Raw genomic sequence first — 20,122 nt, forward strand, 5'->3', positions numbered from 1 at the left:
GCATTATTTTAATGACTTTCCTTTGTTTAATTCCCTTTTCTTAAAACAATACAGTGGTGCCTCGCATAACGAAATTAATCCGTTCCGCGAGTCCTTTCGTTATGCGAGTTTTTCGTTTTGCGAAGTGCGTTTTCCCATAGGAATGCATTGAAATTTAATTAATGCGTTCCTATGGGCAAGAAAAGTCAGAACAAAGTCAAATTTGGTTTACAAAGTGTTTATTAAGTGCTCTTTAAAGGCATACATACTGTACTGAGGATTTCAAAAACGGGGGGATGCTGAGCGGAGAGCTTGATTCCAATACAAGTGGGGGGGAGCAGATCTCTATACAGACCAGTGCAAAAACAGGGGAAAGGTGTGGGGGAGGGAAGATCTCTATATAGACATCACAGCAAGACCAGTGCAAAACCCCGTGCACACAGAACCAACAGATGGAAGTTGGGGGGGGGGCAGATCTCCATACATACCAGTGCAAAAACAGGGGAAAGGTAAGTCAGCCCCAGTAGAGTCAATGGGACTCACTCCAGGGATGCGTGGATGGGAGAGAAGCCTCCCTGGGCTCACTCCCTGGTCTCCTTCCCTAGGCTCACTCCCTGGTCTCACTCCCTGGACTCCTTCCCTAGGCTCACTCCCTGGGCTCCCTGGACTCCTTCCCTAGGCTCACTCCCTGGTCTCCTTCCCTAGGCTCACTCCCTGGGCTCACTCCCTAGGCTGGGATGAGAGAGAGGCTGGGATGCTCTAGGCTTGGGGAGAGAGAGGGCTGGGATGCTCCAGGCTTGCGGGGGGGGGGGAAGAGAGAGGCTGGGATGCTCTAGGCTTGGGGAGAGAGAGGGCTGGGATGCTCCAGGCTTGCGGGGGGGGGGGAAGAGAGAGGCTGCGATGCTCCAGGCTTGGGGAGAGAGAGGGCTGTGATGTTCCAGGCTTGCGGGGGGGCACAAAAACGGGCGGGAGCAAGAACGTGCAACCCCTGACAGGCACACAAGAGCCTGGCCCTGTGAGTGAGTGAGTGAGTGAGTGAGTGAGTGAGTGAGGGGTGGTGAAGAGAGCGTAAGTGTGTGTGTGAGAGGGAGGGAGGGATGCTGACTGACCCGCTGCTGCCCGAGGAAACCCCAAGAACTCATCATCCTTCCTTAGGGTGAATGTGAGCATAAACCGGCATGACGATCCTCCCCCTTCCTTAGGGTGAATGTGAGCATAAACTGGCATGAAGATCCCCCCCTTAAGACAAACCAAAACAAACAAACAAAAAAATTAGTTATGCGAAGCATAAGTCATAAAAATTCATAGTGCGAGTTACCAAACTTCGCTAAACGCTTTCGTTATGCGGGTTTTTCACTGTGCGGGGCATTCGTTATGCGAGGTACCACTATTTTGTGTATACTGAATATGAACATTTGCTTAAAATCATTGGTCAGAAATTACATCCATTTTTAGTTTTAAGGACAAGAGAATGGAGACTCATCTTTATTTTTAAGATTATTTAGACAGGGCAGGCTTTGCCAGGCATTAGATCCTCTTAAGGAGCTAGTTATAAATGTATATCAAATAGTGAAGAGTACAATTGTGTGTTGAAATAATGATTCTGATATACAGCTAACAGCATTACAGCTGCTGCAGTAAGGATGCAATTCTGTCCGGTGGTTCCCAAACTGTGGGTTGGGATCCACTGGTGGGTTGTGACCTGGTTTTTAGCGGGTCCTATTAGGGTGATGGAAAGATCAGATAATTGCCATAATAAATTATTGGATGGATTGGCTTGCTTGTGTGAAACTTACACAATGGCACTGCACATTCCAGGTGGCTGTTAAGTGTTGAGTTTGATGTTTGAGCCAATTCCAGTGTTAAGGGATTATGTGGAAGTAGCTTTTGGTGGCCTCTATGGGCAGGCTGGAAGCAGTAAAGCTGCCCATAGTTATTTTACCATGTCAGTTATCCATGGTTGATTCTGGAATGTAACTCTCATGTAATGTGCAGTCTGAATGTACTCACGTGGAATTCATGTATCTCACCAACATACCAGGAACTCTTAAGAATAAGATGAGGAATGCAGAATATTTTTGAAAAGGCAGGGTGAAGCTCTTTCTTTTTATCTGGCCACAAATAGATAATGATTTGCAATCCATTTCTTTAGAACAGCAGTTCCCAAAAATTACCCTTGTCACAGTGCTGCACAGTGTCATGAAAGTGCTGCACTGTGAGGACAAGTTGGCTGCAAGCACTCCCCCAAGATTGTGCATGAATCAAGTGAGATCTTGTGTGATCTTGGCCCAGCTAAGATGGCAGCACCTGGAAGAGCCAGGAAAAAGATGCCTCCAGGACATCCCACAGTGCCCCTGTGAGTTTGCCACAGCACGCTTTTTGGGAACCACTGCTTTAGAATCTTGCTGGCCCTTTCAACCTTATTTAAATCCTAGAATGAGCTATTTGTGATTATCCTAAGGCACTTTAAACACTAGCCTGGATTAAGGAATTGCTTAATTACGGATATAATACTCACTATAGGCGAAATATGCATGTTGGTACCAGAAGCATCTGTGTAAGCCTGAACCTTTGGCGTGTGAAGTTCCATCTGGTGTGTTCAGACCTTACAATCTCTTAAATAAAAAGAGATGAATGTATTTTAGCAATCATATTTCAGTGGTAAATTCTGGAGAGAAAAAAATTGCTTCTAGAGTTTTGTCTCGGAGGCATCTGTTCAGGAATGATATACATTAATAAAAAACCAACATGATTAACCAATTGAATTATGGCTGAATTATGGAAGAACTTGATAGTTTTAGTTCTAAAGTGACATTTTGGAGGGCAGTCATTTATTTTTCTTTCTTTTGAGGAAGAATCCAGCTACGGGCTCATGAACCAACTTGCTTTTGAAATCATTCTATAAAGTAAAAAACTTTTCTAGTATTTCTTCAGTTTTCAGCTTAACAGTCATTCCCAAACTTTTTTAACTGGCAGCACCCTAGACCTACTGGGTCATTGACCACGGCTGCACATTAGGGCGACATTCTATACATTGTATAGGGTGGTGGGCTTTTAGTGAGGATTCCATGGCTCCCCTGACTGGTTTCCATGGCTTCCTGGGGAGCCACTGCTCACAGTTTGGGAACCACTGGCCTATCAACTAACAATAGATTCCTCTGATCCGGTGTTTCTCAAACTGTGGGTTGGGACCCAATCAGTGGGTCGTGAGGCAATTTTAGGTGGGTCCCCATTCATTTCAATATTTTATTTTTAATATGTTAGACTTGTTGCTCTCATGGTATGTGACTGCATTGGGGAAATGCTACAGATCTGTACTTTTAACAGACCACTGTGTCTGTGCTTTTAACAATGATAGACAATGGGACTTACCCCTGGGTAAGTGTGTGTAGAATTGCAGCCTAGAATTTTTAACAATTTTTCTGCTTGATGACATCACTTCTGGTCATGAAGTCACTTCTGGTGGGTCCTGACAGATCCTCATTCTAAAAGTGGGTCCTGATGCTAAAAGTTTGAGAACCACTGCTCTGATCACTACTAGAGCATCTATATTTCAAATATGCAAATAACTGTTGAAAATGGCTTCCGAGGATTTCGTTGAGTAGTAAGAGATATTAAGTGTAACTATTGGACATTCAATAAATTGTTAAATCTTCCCTAGCCCTCCTATTAGGGATTCAATGGCTTTTAACTTACAAATCATCTGCTGTACCATCTTTCTTCCCAAATATATAATTGAGGACCTTTCATATTCAAGGCTGAGATTCAGTAAACTTTAAGAGGATATCACTGTCTGGAAGCAGTGAGGATCTGGATGGGGGCTAACAAGCTGAAATTAAATCCGGATAAGACAGAGGCTCTCCTGGTTCGGAAATCCTTGATGCAGGTGCTGGACTATTAGCTTGCTCTGAATGGGGTTGCACTCCCTCTGAAGGAGCAGGTCCACAGCTTGGGGGTCCACCTGGACTCGCAGCTGCTCCTGGATTCCCAGGTGGCGGTTGTGGCTAGGGGGGCCTTTGCTCAGCTTCGGCTGGTGTACCAGCTGTGGCCGTACTTGGATCGTGCAGACCTGGCCACGGTGATCCATGCCACGGCGACATCGAGGTTAGATTATTGTAATGCACTCTATGTGGGGCTGCCCTTGAAGACGGTTCGGAAACTGCAACTAGTGCAGAATGCGGCGGCCCGTGTAGTTACTGGAGGTAGGCGGTTTGACTCTGTCAGCCCGCTTCTCTGGCGGCTGCATTGGCTGCCCATTCGTTTCCGGGCCCAATTCAGGGTGCTGGTTTTGACCTTTAAAGCCCTATACTGCTCTGGGCCAGGGTATCTAAGAGATCGCCTACTTCCACACAATCCGGCCCGTCCTCTTAGGTCATCAGAGAAGGCCTTTTTGCAAGTGCCACCGCCTAGGGAGGTACGTGGGGCGGCGGCAAGAAATAGGGCCTTCTCAGTAGTGGCACCAACGCTATGGAACTCCCTTCCCCTTGACTTGGGAATGGCTCCCTCTCTTGAGACCTTTCGGCGAGGCCTGAAGACCCTTCTGTTTAAACAAGCCTTCTGAGTTCATGGCCTTTTAAACATCTTTTCTACATCTTTTAGTATTTTTTACAGGCCTGATTCCTCTATGATCTGCTATTTTATGCTCTTTTTATCTGCCTTTGTATCTGACTACTGTTTTTATGGTATCTGTTAATGTGTTTTTAATATGTTTTTATCCGTGTGTTAAATTATGTTTTAATCTGTTTTTAACATGTTGTAAGCCGCCCTGGGTCCCTTTAGGGAGAAGGGCAGGATATAAATAAAGTTTATTTATTTATTTATTTATTTATTTATTTATTTATTTATTTATTTATTATTATCAAATCAGAGAATGGTATTCATCTTACCCAAAGGTGATGAACAACCCCAGGGGTTCCAGTCAGCAAATAGCCTGAACAGGATTGAAACTACCTTGGTGATAGAGGTGCCAAAAGGTGCTGTACTTTTACTTTGCTGCTTCTGCAGCTGTGGACTAAATACAGTATATATGCCCAGGAGCTAGTTGACTAGCATAGCTGACTATGCTGAAACCCAGAAGCGACACAGGACTATTAAGGTAGGCCTAGTCCATCCATCATAATATTATGAATAATACGTTGATCAATTCTTTGTGTTAGACAGTGGCTGTTCTGTAACCTGGAATTTTACAGATAAGAATTTGGGGGAGGGGTTCATTATACAGGGACACAATCAGTCCTCTTGCATTGATACATTCTTAAAATTTATTGTCAATTTTATTGCTGAATGTGTTTAATTTTTGTTTTACTGCTTTCTGGAAATGAAATACTAACATTACTTAACTAATTATGAACGAATACATTCCATCCAAAAAGCAAGGTCTGCATGCTTTTATCCCAATTAGCAAAGGAAAAAGCTATAGCAGGAGATTTTCTAGGATTGCCATGAAAACCCTTCTCCCATGACAATTATTAAAGCGGTTTAGCTAAATTCTAAGGTTGACTAGTTAAACTCCTCAAAACCAGAATTCAAGCAGTTTCTGAATGCTGAAAGACCCCATTAAATTTGCTGCACTTGCTTGTCTAAATCATTAGGAAAATCTCAGGCTGCAAATCCTTATTTTATTCACCTGCATTCTTTTCATCATCCAGCACTTTGATTACTGGCATCCAGCCGACATATTCATTTAAATTCTATATTTATCCCACTTTTGGGAAACTATAAAAGGGACCCATTTTAATTAGAATCTATGCATTGAAAATACTGGAAAAATATCACTGGAGCTTTCACAGCTTTGAAGATTAGGATAATACACATTAAGAAAAACTGCAGGTACCCAGTACTTTGCTGGTAGAAATTTTTACGTTCTTAGACTTTGCTAAGTAATCTGAGTCCTCTGTAGGGAATAAATAAGGAGTTGGATCTTTTGGATAAAAGGATTCAAAAGGAACTCAAGAGACCCTGCCAAAGTGAAGGAAAGGAGTTGTTGAGACTTCTAAATTGCTTTTTTCCCCCTTTGTTACTCTAAACCAGAGGTGTCCAAAGTTTTTGGCAGGAGGGCCACATCATCTCTCTGACACTGTGTCAGGGGCAGGGGGGGAAAAGAATTAATTTACATTTAAAATTTGAATAAATTTACATAAGTTTACATAAATGAATATATTAAAGATGAACTTATATGAGTGAATGAAGGTCTTGCAATAGCTCAAGGCCTATAAAAGGCCTTGCACAAAGCAAGGCTGGCCTTTCCTTTGCTGCCACTACTGCACCACAGATGTGAAACAGCAAGCAGTGGAGGGAGCCCTCATCCCACAGCTCACTCGAGAGGTCAAACAGTCACCCTCATGCTGAGAGCAGTTGCATCGGGCCAGTGTGGGCTCCAACAAATCTCCGGAGGGCCAGAGGCTCATTGGAGACGGGGGGCTCCCTGAGGGCTGCATTGAGAGGCCTCGAGGGCTTCAAGTGGCCCCAGGGCCGGGGTTTGGGCACCCCTGCTCTAAACCTATCATACCAAAAACTGGTGCAATGTTTTCGTATTAAATGTTAAGGCCTACCTTGTTGATTATGAATTTAGTACACAGTACGCAAGCTGTTCACCTTTAAGTATAAAGCAGCAACGCACGTATTCCAGTATGTATCTGTGAAATAAAATAGTCATGTGTAGATGCTTCAGACATGGCAGTATAGAGTTACGTTCTTCATCTGTAACATGGGAAGGAGCCCTAAGTAATATATCAGCCGCGGTTCACAAGATCAGATATGAGGGACTACAGTCAAATGGAAGACAGAGCCACTTGTGGATCTTAGTACAGCATCATAGTAGTCTGTCTCTTGATCCCCAGGAGCACTTGGTCCACCCCTTCAACATGAGGAGCAGTTAAGCCATTTTTGCCCCCATGTTGGCAACCTTCAGTCTCGAAAGACTATGGTATCGCGCTCTGAAAGGTGGTTCTGGAACAGTGTCTAGTGTGGCTGAAAAGGCCAATTTGGGAGTGACAATCCCTTCCACACCGGGAGCAAGTGCAGTCTGTCCCTGGTCTCTCCCCCTGGCTATGGGCCTTCCTTCTTTGCCTCTTAGCCTCAGACTGTTGGCCAAGTGTCTCTTCAAACTGGGAAAGGCCATGCTGCACAGCCTGCCTCCAAGCGGGCCACTCAGAGGCCAGGGTTTCCCACTTGTTGAGGTCCACTCCTAAGGCCTTCAGATCCCTCTTGCAGATGTCCAATGTCATTTTTGCCCAACGCTGCATATAAGCAACAGGGATCAAATGTGTACACCTGTGGGCTGGGCATAAATGGGTTAAAGGGGCAGGTTTGTTTCAACCAAATGCTGCCACCATCCCCTGTCCCTCACTTCTCCCCCTACCTAGTGATAACAGTGAGAATATTTTGCGCTTAACCAGCAGGCACTCTTCCTCTTGCTCTGAGTTTCAAAAGGAAGAGGAGAAGAGAAAATGGACAGAGGGGCACTGGGGTACAGCCTCTCCATTCCTCAGCAGTAGCAAGGGAATGTGGGCAGGGTAGACAACAGTGGATTTACTACCTTACATGGCCCACTTCAGGTGGCTGCATGGAGGAGCTGGTTCTGACCAGCATAGGTTTGCAGCAATAATTCAGGATAGCAAGGAACATTTGAGTGGATTGAGGGCCCAATCCTATCCAACTTTCCAGTGGTGATGCAGCTGCAATGGAGCCTTGAGGAAAGAGAGCAAATATTCCCTAACCTGGAGGAGGCCTCCATGATTGTCCCTCCACCACAGGATACAGCACATGCCCCGCTGGCATGGCTGCACCGGCACTGGATAGGATAGGATAGGATTTGGCCCTAAGGCAGGTAAGGGAGAGTGTCCAGCTAGTTTGTCTCAGCATGGTTTGGTGGAGCTTTATATTAATGGTTCTCAAACTGTGGGTCCATGGCCCACCAGTGGGTCCCTACTCAATTTTTGGTGGATCATGAAGCTGACAATTAGACTAGGCTATGACTAGACAATTAGATTAGACTATGTGCATCAAGGTTTTTATGTCAGAAGGCCAGATGCAAGGGAGGGCACCAGGATGAGATCTCTTGTTATCTGGTGTGCTCCTTGGGGCATTTGGTGGGCTGCTGTGAGATACAGGAAGCTGGACTAGATGGGCCTATGGCCTGATCCAGTGGGGCTGTTCTTATGTTAAACAATCTGCTACTTGGGGCAAGCACTATAGTCAAAACCTTTATAGCCACTGAGGCTTGAGTGGTTGGTTTAGCTTTTTTTTTTTAAGGAGGGTTCCGATGCTGAAAAGTTTGGGAACCGCTGGTCTAAACCAATTCAGACTTTATGTTTTACTTGCCCTTGCAGTTCATTCGTTCACAATTTTCCAGAGCAGCTTGGGATCAACTCATGAGGAAGTGGCTCCTCGGCAGCAGTAGGTAAACGTGTGAGTCAGTGTGTATATTGCAGCAATGTGGGTGGGGTAATTGATTGGACCAACTTCTTTTCAAAATTGTATGTAAACTTGAGCTGTTCAGTGGATGTGTACACACAGTGAGTGTGTGCTACCTCATTCTCAACTGGTAGCAGGAAAAGAAAAGTCTAATTTGTGGCTGATGATATGTGAGTAAGAACGGCATTCTGAGAGGGAGAGGGAAATGCAGGTGAAACAGAATGGATACAACACTCAAACTGTTAGGCAGAGGAAGTTAAAGCTGGAAGAGGATTCTGTCTGTTGCATGGTATCCGATAGGTAGTGTAGAAAGGAGGCAGTAATTCCTTCCCTCCATATTTTAGACCAGTGTTTCTCAAACTGTGGGTCAGGACCCACTAGGTGAGCCGTGAGCCAATTTCAGGTGGGTCCCCATTCAGTTCAGTATTTTATTTTTAATATATTAGACTTGTTGCTGCCATGGTATGTGACTGCATTTGGGGAAATGTTACAGACCTGTGCTTTTAACAAGCTACTATGTATGTTCTTTTTAACAATGATAGTAAATGGGACTTACTCCTGGGTAAGTGTGGATAGGATTGCAGCCTAGGATTGTGAAAAATTTTCCTACTTGATGATGTCAGTTCCGGTCATGACATCACTTCCAGTGGGCCCTGACGGATTGTCATTCTAAAAAGTGGGTCCCAGAGCTAAATGTGTGAGAACCATTGTTTTAGACTTCTTATGACCAAGCCTCAGGAACGCCCATACTTCTGACTTGTGCACTGCTCTAACGGTTCAGTCTCACTCAGATGCTATACTGATGGCGCACTGATGCTGGTGCAATGACCACCACAGCCTAAGCCTATCCAGCAAAGAGAGGAAGGAGGAGAGTCAGTAGATCCTCAGCCATGCCATGCCAGCACAGTTTGCTAAGCCACCTCCCAGTGGCCCTATTAATTGTGATGCCATGCAGCAAGCTGCTGTTGAGCAATGGTGGCTGCACAATGGCAGTCCCATAGCCAAGTAGCACATGTGCACTGGAGCTCTGCCTGCTGAGCTGAGCCTCCTACCGCCGCTTGTCGCATTGCATTGCTGGTCTTGCTGCCAGGTGGCAGGGGTCGGGGGGGGGTCCCACAAGTACCTCTGGACACCACCTCAAGTACTCACAGGAAGGTTTTGAAAAACCCAACTGGGATTCCCTGGATTTCATCATGAAATGGAGTTGCACAAATGGAATAAAATTCAGTGGTACAAAGTACAACATTATGTAACAGACATTTGATGTTGCATAATTTAAAAAAAAAATTTGTTTGGGGTTGGAAGAGGGCAGAGTGAAGAATAAAGTCATTGAATAAAGTAAATGAAGAATAAAGTAAATTCCTAGATCTTTAACTCTTAATCCTTTTTTGACAGAAATTTAGAAGGAAATGTTTAGAGGTGTCAAGTTCCAGAAGACTGCTCCTGCAATGGTCAGAAGAAACAGAATCTTATATGCTTTAACAGCAGAAATCTTAAAAAGAGTAGTTTTAATAGAGCTGAACTTAAATCTAATGTTCTTTGGCTGAAATTTTAATGAGAACCTGACTGTTAACAAACCTTTTAGAATTAGCCAGCTAAAATTTATAATCTAACTGCAATATAATGAGCTGTGTTTGTGCAGTAATTCAATCTCTTGTTATGTGGCATATCTGTGGTTCAATTGGTGGAGATAATTTGCTGTTGTTTCAGAGAAACCCGTCATGTTCATTTGTACATTTTTGGGTAGGTGCATTTAAAGACTGTATGTCTTTGTGGAAGGAACTGCATGAAGAGGTTAGAGATCAAGAGCCCAATCCTGAGCTCGGTGCACTGGCTTCCTGCCATAAGGCACGTTTGTGAGACTTACTGTCAAGCCAGCACCCATGCTAGCCCAGCGCAGGCTGGTGCTGGGCTAGTGCCGGGTGGGCACCGTCCTCCACCGCTCGGCAGTCACACGGACCGCCGAGCTATGGCATGGTAAGTGGGGCAGGGGGGGCATTCTGGGGGGAGGCAGGCGGAGGGTGGGTGGAGAGAAGGCAGGTGGGAGGTGTGCCAGGGGAGGGAGGGAGGCAGGTATGGTGGCACTCCACTCCACTGGAACCTGCACATTTGTGTGGGGCTCGGCGCCCTACACGAGCGCCTTTACCTTACCTTAAGTAGTCCCATTGTGGTGCTACTTCCCTTTCCCAGGATCCGGCAGCAGCCATTTTCAGTGCCGCCAAAGCTGCGTGCCATGGGAGCTCAGGATTGGACTGCCCATTATGAATGAGTTATGCATCCCGTTTTGTGGGTACCTGTGATTTAATCACACAGGCATGACATTAGAACGGGCCACCCTTGTCGTAAAGAAACCTTCAGAAACATGGTGAAATATAGTGCCACGTAAAAATTGGACCAGCTCTGAGATCATTTGTGAAATAGTGACGCAAACATAATGCGTGAAGGCGAGACATATCCATGTGGAAACAGGCAATCCCTGCATAACAGTGGCTGGACTAACAAATTATTATGAGCACAATCCTAATGATGTCCTTGGCTGGCACAAGTCCCTTGCGCTGGCCTGGGAGTGTTGTGATCATGCTGTAAAGCACGTTTACAACTACTCTGAAGTTGGGGAGGTTTGTGCACTGGCCTCCCCGCACCAGAATCAGGCCCGGAAGGGGTAAGTTTGTGCTGGTTGAGGGCAGGCGGTGCGGGGGTTTAGAGTGGCAGGAGGGTGGATCGGGGACATTTGGGGGCAGGGAGAGTGAGCCAGGTCAGGGAGTGGGGGGACTGGCTTCCTGAACTTAGGCCAAATCCTAACCCTTGTCCCTGGCCTGGATGGCCTAACACATGCTTTGTTGATTTGCGCCAGCTAGTGCACTAGCTATTTCACTGGTGCAAGATCCAAGTCGACCCATAGGGTTAGCTGGGTCATTACTCAGGGTAAGAGGATAAATATCCCCTTACTCTGAGTTGTTTCACACCACCTCCTAACCTGTGCTGGATACAGCACAGGCCACTTGGCCACTGATGCAATGCAGGTTAGGATTGGGCTGTATGTGTCTATTTAACTGCTGGTATTTTTTTCAGGAAAGATTGTAACAATTATTTGATCTTTGGGTTTACATCCAGGAATTCATCGTGTGAAAAAGGTGGATATTTTTCGCACTATATTTCACATCTGAGCCACACTCCTAGACTACAGAATAATGGGATAATCCTACAATGGAGGACAGTTCATATAAAATATATATTACATGTGTCTCATTATCTACAATTCTTTTTTTAACACATTGCTGTTTAGATGTAGAAATGAGAGTAGGAGAAGGCAGGCAGGCACTGACTTGCACTGGCCAACACACATTTTGGTGTCTTAAAAGTTAGACTTATTCTTGGGTATATTTGGGGTGTTGTTGGCAGCCTTCAGTCTCGAAAGACACAAGAACATAAGAACAGCCCCACTGGATCAGGCCATAGGCCCATCTAGTCCAGCTTCCTGTATCTCACAGCGGCCCACCAAATGCCCCAGGGAGCACACCAGATAACAAGAGACCTGCAAGGTCTCCTGGGAATTGTAGTTAAGAACATAAGAACAGCCCCACTGGATCAGGCCATAGGCCCATCTAATCCAGCTTCCTGTATCTCACAGCGGCCCACCAAATGCCCCAGGGAGCACACCAGATAACAAAAGACCTCATCCTGGTGCCCTCCCTTGCATCTGGCATTCTGACACAGCCCATTTCTAAAATCAGGAGGTTGCACATACGCATCATGGCTTGTAACCCGTAATGGATTTTTCCTCCAGAAACTTGTCCAATCCCCTTTTAAAGGCGTCCAGGCCAGATGCCATCACCACATCCTGTGGCAAGGAGTGCCACAGACCAACCACCCGCTGAGTCAAGAAATATTTTCTTTTGTCTGTCCTAACCCTCCCAACACTCAATTTTAGTGGATGTCTCCTGGTTCTGGTGTTATGTGAGAGTGTAAAGAGCATGTCTCTACCAACTTTATCCTTCCCATGCATAATTTTGTATGCATGACTATGGTATCGCGCTCGGAATGGTGGTTCTGGAACAGCGTCTAGTGTGGCTGAAGAGGCCAATTCGGGAGTGACAATCCCTTCCACACTGCGAGCAAGTGCAGTCTTCTCCCTGGCTATGGGCTGGGAGGAGGCCGAAATACACCCCTCTCCAAACTGGAAAGTATTTGAGGTCAATTTTTCAATCCAAGTCCATGGGATTGCCAGCCAACATCAAGTGGTCAGTACTTGTCCATGTCCCCACGCCACCCCACCCTCAACCCTGATTACTTCAAGTTGATGCTAAGATCTCTTCTCCACTCTCTGGCCACACTGTACTTGTCAGTTGTGACCATCCTAAGGAGAGAACTCAACTCAAGAAATAGTATGCATAGATGAAGAAAATTACCAGGGCCAATAAGGAAGATAGCAAAAAATTCCTACCTGGTTCCAAGTCTCAGTCTGCCCAGGGTGGTGGTGGAGGCCAAAAAACCTATGACACACTGAGGGCACAAGGGAGCGCATGGCAAACTATTAATCAAGCAATGCCCTGTCCCTTGAAAGCACCCAATCTCTTTCTGTTGGCAACCTTCAGTCTCGAAAGACTATGGTATCGCGCTCTGAAAGGTGGTTCTGGAACAGCGTCTAGTGTGGCTGAAAAGGCCAATTCGGGAGTGACAATCCCTTCCACACCGGGAGCAAGTGCAGTCTGTCCCTGGTCTGTCTCCCTGGCTATGGGCCTTCCTTCTTTGCCTCTTAGCCTCAGACTGTTGGCCAAGTGTCTCTTCAAACTGGGAAAGGCCATGCTGCACAGCCTGCCTCCAAGCGGGCCGCTCAGAGGCCAGGGTTTCCCACTTGTTGAGGTCCAGTCCTAAGGCCTTCAGATCCCTCTTGCAGATGTCCTTGTATCGCAGCTGTGGTCTACCTGTAGGGTGTTTTCCTTGCACGAGTTCTCCATAGAGGAGATCCTTTGGGATCCGGCCATCATCCATTCTCACAACATGACCGAGCCAACGCAGGCGTCTCTGTTTCAGCAGTGCATACATGCTAGGGATTCCAGCACGTTCCAGGACTGTCTTGTTTGGAACTTTGCCCTGCCAGGTGATGCCGAGAATGCGTCGGAAGCAGCGCGTGTGGAAAGCGTTCAGTTTTCTCTCCTGTTGTGAGCGAAGAGTCCATGACTCGCTGCAGTACAGAAGTGTACTCAGGACGCAAGCTCTGTAGACCTGGATCTTGGTATGTTCCGTCAGCTTCTTGTTGGACCAGACTCTCTTTGTGAGTCTGGAAAATGTGGTAGCTGCTTTACCGATGCGTTTGTTTAGCTCGGTATCGAGAGAAAGAGTGTCTGATATTGTTGAGCCAAGGTACACAAAGTCATGGACAACCTCCAGTTCATGCACAGAGATTGTAATGCAGGGAGGTGAGTCCACATCCTGAACCATGACCTGTGTTTTCTTCAGGCTGATCGTCAGTCCAAAATCTTGGCAGGCCTTGCTAAAATGATCCATGAGCTGCTGGAGATCTTTGGCAGAGTGGGTAGTGACAGCTGCATCGTCGGCAAAGAGGAAGTCATGCAGACATTTCAGCTGGACTTTGGACTTTGTTCTCAGTCTGGAGAGGTTGAAGGAAATTACCAGGGCCAATAAGGAAGATAGCAAAAAATTCCTACCTGGTTCCAAGTCTCAGTCTGCCCAGGGTGGTGGTGGAGGCCAAAAAACCTGTGACACACTGAGGCGACAAGGGAGCGCATGGCAAACTATTAATCAAGCAATGCCCTGTCCCTTGAAAGCACCCAATAGGTTGCCAGCATTAGCCTGCCTGAGCATTGCATGATGGCAGGGCAGGACAAGAACTCTCCCATCCTTAAATGAGTGCTGGAGGCAGTGGCATAGCTAGAGTGGGTGCAAAGCACTAAGTTTTCCAGGGAGCCTCACCACCACGTGCAAGCGGACCCTCCCCCTCCCCTTCGGAGCCATTCTGGGCAGTGGGAGCAAAACGGCAGAGACATATGCTCCCTGAGGCTCCCTGCGAAATTATGTGTTCTTGCACAACTCCTAGCTATGCCACTGGGTGGAGGGTAGCATTTTCAAGTCTCTGATTAAATAGTCTTCCTTGCTGCCCTTTTAAATTACTGGTGTTGGAAGTTTAATTTTGTTAGAATTACAGCAGTAAATCTGTGTCTGGTGTAAGCAAAATAATGAGCTGAATTATAGATACCTTGGAAGAGCGTTTGGTTAAAATTTACAGCTTGTATCTTTGTAACTGTAGAAAATCATCAACTCGTCTAGAATATACTTTGGACTTCAAAAATTTTCTGTGTGCTTCATCTGCGGAGCCTGAATACACAGCTGCTGGCTTGAGTCACGCTCGGCCAATTTTTTTTCTTTAATGTCGCAAAATCCAAGGCTATATGGGTCAGAGAATTTTATATGATGTTAGCCTAATGCCAAAGGGTGTGAAATTGGTCTGGAGCAAAGTCATTTATCACCTACAGAGAAATGGGATGTCATGTGGAATGGAAAAAAAAATTCTCTGACTAGTTTGTTTAATTCTGCCCTTCTCACAGATTTGGTTTAATTTATCCTGCTGTCCTGAACATGGGTGAAAATGGGGCTGCTCTGGTGCAGCTGATTGAGGACTGCATAGTATGGAAAGTTGCTTCTTGCCAGTATAGCTGGAATTGGCCCTTTACTGCATGCAGGCTTCTATCAGATTTATGTCCACTGACCATAATATGGGTTTTATATACATAGAATACAGGCACCCTCTATATCCATGGGGAATACATTCCTGCTCCTACCGCAGATACCTGAAACTGCGGATAATAGTGAACCCCACTCAAATTCCCCCCTATTGTGCTCATGACTCACCTCTCTTCATTTGCAGACACTTTGAAACAGGAAGATTTTTCTTTTGCTTTGGAAAAGTAAGCGGACAGCGAGAACCTAGTTTTTTAGCTGCTAGAGCAGGGGTGACCAAAGTTTTTGGCAGGAGGGCCACATCATCTCTCTGACACTGTTCTGGGGGCCGGGGAAAAAAAGAATAAATTTACATTTAAAATTTGAATACATTTACATAAGTTTACATAAATGAATATATTAAAGATGGACTTTAATATAGGGCATTTGGTGGGCCGCTGTGAGATACAGGAAGCTGGACTAGATGGGCCTATGGCCTGATCCAGTGGGGCTGTTCTTATGTTCTTATGACTTATATGAATGAATGAACCCCTGCTAATTGGGTAAGAGGCACTTTTTCAAGTGGGTGCTCCTCTTTTTAGCAGGGGGAGAGTAACTGGCCCACCTCACCCCAGCACTGTCTGTTCTAGTGGCTGTCTGCTGGTATTCATTTGCATCTTTTTAGATTGTGAGCCCTTTTGGGACAGGGAGCCATTTAGTTATTTGATTTTTCTCTGTAAACCGCTTTGTGAACTTTTAGTTGAAAAGCGGTATATAAATACTGTTGATTGATTGATTGATTGATTGAAGGTCTTGCAATAGCTCAAGGTCTATAAAAGGCCTTGCACAAAGTAAGGCTGGCCTTTCCTTCGCTGCTGCTTCTACATCACAGACATGAAACAGTAAGCAGTGGAGGGAGCCCTCATTCCACAGCTCTCACAAGAGGTCAAACAGTTGCATTGGGCCAGTGCGGGCTCTAGTAAGTCTCCGGAGGGCCAGAGGCTCATTGGAGACTGGGGGCTCCCTGAGGGCCGCCAGGGGAGTCCTCGAGGGCCACAAGTGGCCCCAGGGCCAGGGTTTGGGCACCCCTGTGCTAGAGGAACACTATCAGAGACTTCCTTTTCCAAAGTGTTCCAAAGCAAATGGAAGAAAGTCAGCGATTATAGTTATAAATGCTAAAGGTGAGTGGTGGCGCCAGCCAGGTGACAAAAGTCTCTATGGAAGCCCCAATGGTGGTAACTTGGCACAGGGGGCAGTGGTGGGTGGAATGTGGTGGGGAATGGGGTGTGGATGGAGGTGTGTTAAGGGTGGAATGGGGTCGTTATCAGCAGCTCCACCAATATCTTATCCCCTTTCCCAGTCTTGATCCACTTAACTGGGTCCACTCAAACATGTGCTGGTAAAATAGCTGGAACAGATTCGAGTAGACCCATTGGAGCAGTCGAGGCTTGCCTGGAGCAAGGGGGCAAATATTCCTTTACCTCAAGGAGGCCTCTGGGGCTCAAAACCCCCCTGGGGGATGCAGTTTGTGCCCCGTTGGGGTGTCCAATGGAGGGTGTTACATTGGATCCAATAGTCATATAAATGTACCAATGACCATAATAACCCAGTAACATCTAATCAACTTTGAAGATAATTAAGGTAATACATATTTATTCAAGCCTGATGCATTTCGTTTTTTTGTGATGACATTTAGTGTTGTATAGTATATATTTTTTTAATGGCAGACGCATGGTATACTTTCACAAAACTACTTTAATGATCTTAATTGGAGAGCACTGCAGTTTGGAGGGGAAAGTCTTCTCAGGTGTTCCATTGTTAAGGCCATCTGTTTTGATTTTCTGTTTTGTTGGCTCTCTTTTGCTATATATTGTTACTTAGATTGCAGCATTACTTTTCCTTTATTGAACAGATTGAAACAACAATTACTTGCAGCTACAGGAGAAAATGGGACTTTCTAAATCAATAAAGGTCTATATAGAAAAAGTGTATGTCACTTAATTTTGAGCTGACTTGGTTATATTTCAAGATGGGAAAGATTTGAAAAAAGCACAAAAGCAAAGGAGCTTTCTTAACTTGATGACCACAAATTTGTTGTTCCTAAAAACTTGTTTACTTGTCTTGGTTTAAAATAAGAAGAGCATTATATGAATAGTGAAGGACCGTGCCATTTTTTCTCCAGGCTAGAAAGGGAACCTTTAATGTAACTGAGGGTGCAATCTAGCCCTTAACTTGGGCTGGTGCAAGTCCCTTGTGCCGGCCCAGGAGGGTCGCAAATGTGCCTCATTTGCACCTCCTTGGGAGGAAGCTGGGCCGGCGCTCAGAGAAGCGCTGGCCTGTGAAGGCCGATGCAAGCCTCCGCTCCGGCTTCCTCCGCCAGGCTTGCGTCGGCCCGGCTGGGCCAACGTAAGCCTCTGAGGTAGGCAGGGGGCAGGGAGGGGACAGGAGGGAGTCATTCCTTGCCTGTTCCAGCTCAGGATAGGATTGCGGCCTGATTCACATAAATATTTGGAAAAAGCTGGCTTCTGAAATACAGATGGACAAAACAGCAGGTCTTTCATTCAAATGTGAGAAATAATATTTAATGAGAGCTTATTAGCCATATTAACTGAGTTCAGACATAATGCTAAACTAGCGTTTCTCAAACTGTGGGTAAGGACCCACTAGGTGGGTCACGAGCCAATTTTAGGTGGGTCATGTAGCATCTGGCTCAGCAGCCACTGAAAATACAGAGCTGAAAATACAGAGTTCAGAGCTGCTGGGCAGGACAGGCTCCTGGTGGAAGAGAGGCATGATGCTTTGCCCTGAATAGGTGGGAAGATGGGATGCTGGAAAGGGAGGAGGGCTGTGTGGTTGGAGAAGGATCCAAGCCTGTGTTGTGCTTTAACTTCCAAGCTGGAATGTTTGAATTCCCAGCTATGCAAAATAACAGCATGAGCACGTTGTGTAATGAGACCTTTGGATGATCGCAGCTTAGGTCTGAAGTCTAAATTGATTATGTCCCTTCCAGCCATAACATAACTTCCAGGTTAATGTCATCACTTCTGAGGAGTTCTGACAGATTGTTGTTCTAAAAAGTGGGTGCTAATGCTAAGATGTTTGAGAACCTCTGTGCTTAACAATTATCAGACCAAAATAGAATGTTCAGCTACAAGCCTGGATTTGTAATTGCATTTAAACATAGAAAATTCCAGTTTGTTTTAACCAGAGTTTGTGAACAAACCAGAATATCCAACTAGGATAAGTCTTCTGCCTTCGCTCTTGCACCTGGTGCTTGCTGCATCAGTTCATTCCTTGCTTGTCCATGGTGTCTATGAACGGCTGTCTGTGAATCTGGATGTTCCATTTAGCAGTCATGGCTAATAGCTGTCGATATCTCCATGAATTTTCTAATTGTATTTTAAAGCTATCGCTTCATCTTGTGACAGTGAATTCTATGAATTAATGATGCCCTTGGTGAAGTAATTCCTGAATCTACTGCCAATACATTTCAGCACGTTCTTCTAGTTTTATGGAAAATGGAGAAATAAGAACATAAGAACATAAGAATAGCCCCACTGGATCAGGCCATAGGCCCATCTAGTCCAGCTTCCTGTATCTCACAGCGGCCCACCAAATGCCCCAGGGAGCACACCCGATAACAAGAGACCTCATCCTGGTGCCCTCCCTTGCATCTGGCATTCCGACACAGCCCATTTCTAAAATCAGGAGGTTGCACATACGCATCATGGCTTGTAACCCGTAATGGATTTTTCCTCCAGAAACTTGTCCAATCCCCTTTTAAAGGCATCTAGGCTAGACGCCAGCACCACATCCTGCGGCAAGGAGTTCCACAGACTGACCACACGCTGAGTAAAGAAATATTTTCTTTTGTCTGTCCTAACCCGCCCAACACTCAATTTTAGTGGATGTCCCCTGGTTTCTGGTATTATGTGAGAGTGTAAAGAGCATCTCCCTATCCACTCTGTCCATCCCCTGCATAATTTTGTACGTCTCAATCATGTTCCCCCTCAGGCGTCTCTTTTCCAGGCTGAAGAGGCCCAAACGCCGTAGCCTTTCCTCATAAGGAAGGTGCCCCAGCCCCGTAATCATCTTAGTCGCTCTCTTTTGCACCTTTTCCATTTCCACTATGTCTTTTTTGAGATGCGGCGACCAGAACTGGACACAATACTCCAGGTGTGGCCTTACCATAGATTTGTACAACGGCAATCTGCTTCCTCCATATCAGGCATAATTTTATGAATTTGTATTTCAACTTTCATCGTGCTGGCACCAAATTGCAGAGTTGAAAGAGAAACAATCCTACTTTAGCAGCTTTTTGCATGTGCAGGGGCTGTGACGTGCACATGTAGTTCAGACATGTGCAAGAGTTTCCCCATTTTTTTTTCCATACAGAAGGAGGTCTTGTGTGCCGGCTCCCAGAGTTCTTCAATTACTTGCACGTCTGGGAGCAATAAGAGATAACTGTGCATACCAGCCTGTGTTTGATAAAGACACATTTCCATCATTTCTTGCGACTTCCATCAGGATTACTGAAAAGTGTGCAGACAGTAGCATTTTCATTGCTTTTAAATAGCTGACCTTTGTTGCAAAGATTTACTTCCAGCGTCAGCCCAAGACCTCCTGGCACTTGAGGTGGCATGCCAAAAGCCGGCCCCTCAACCAGTGCCCCTCCCACATTTTCAGTGTTCTTGCTCAGTACTCACCTCCTTTCTCATTTCCTCTTCCAATCTAGGGGTTGGAAGAAGAAGCAGGAGCAGTGGAGGCAAGCAGGTGGAGAAAGATGGGCTCTCCCCACCATTCTGATGCCTCAGGCTACAACTTCAGTTGACCTCATGGATGGGCCAGCCCTGCATCCTTCTTAATTACAATTTAGTTATTTGATTTTTCTCTGTAAACCGCTTTGTGAACGTTCAGTTGAAAAGCGGTATATAAATACTGTTAATTAATTAATTAATTACAAACAAATGCAGTTGACATTTAATTTGCTTATGTTTGCTCTTCATAAACACAGGGAAGGCATGGATCGGGGTTTTCATGTCAAGTGACT

This window comes from Tiliqua scincoides, chromosome 1, assembly GCF_035046505.1.
Source record: "Tiliqua scincoides isolate rTilSci1 chromosome 1, rTilSci1.hap2, whole genome shotgun sequence".
Classification (NCBI taxonomy): domain Eukaryota; kingdom Metazoa; phylum Chordata; class Lepidosauria; order Squamata; family Scincidae; genus Tiliqua; species Tiliqua scincoides.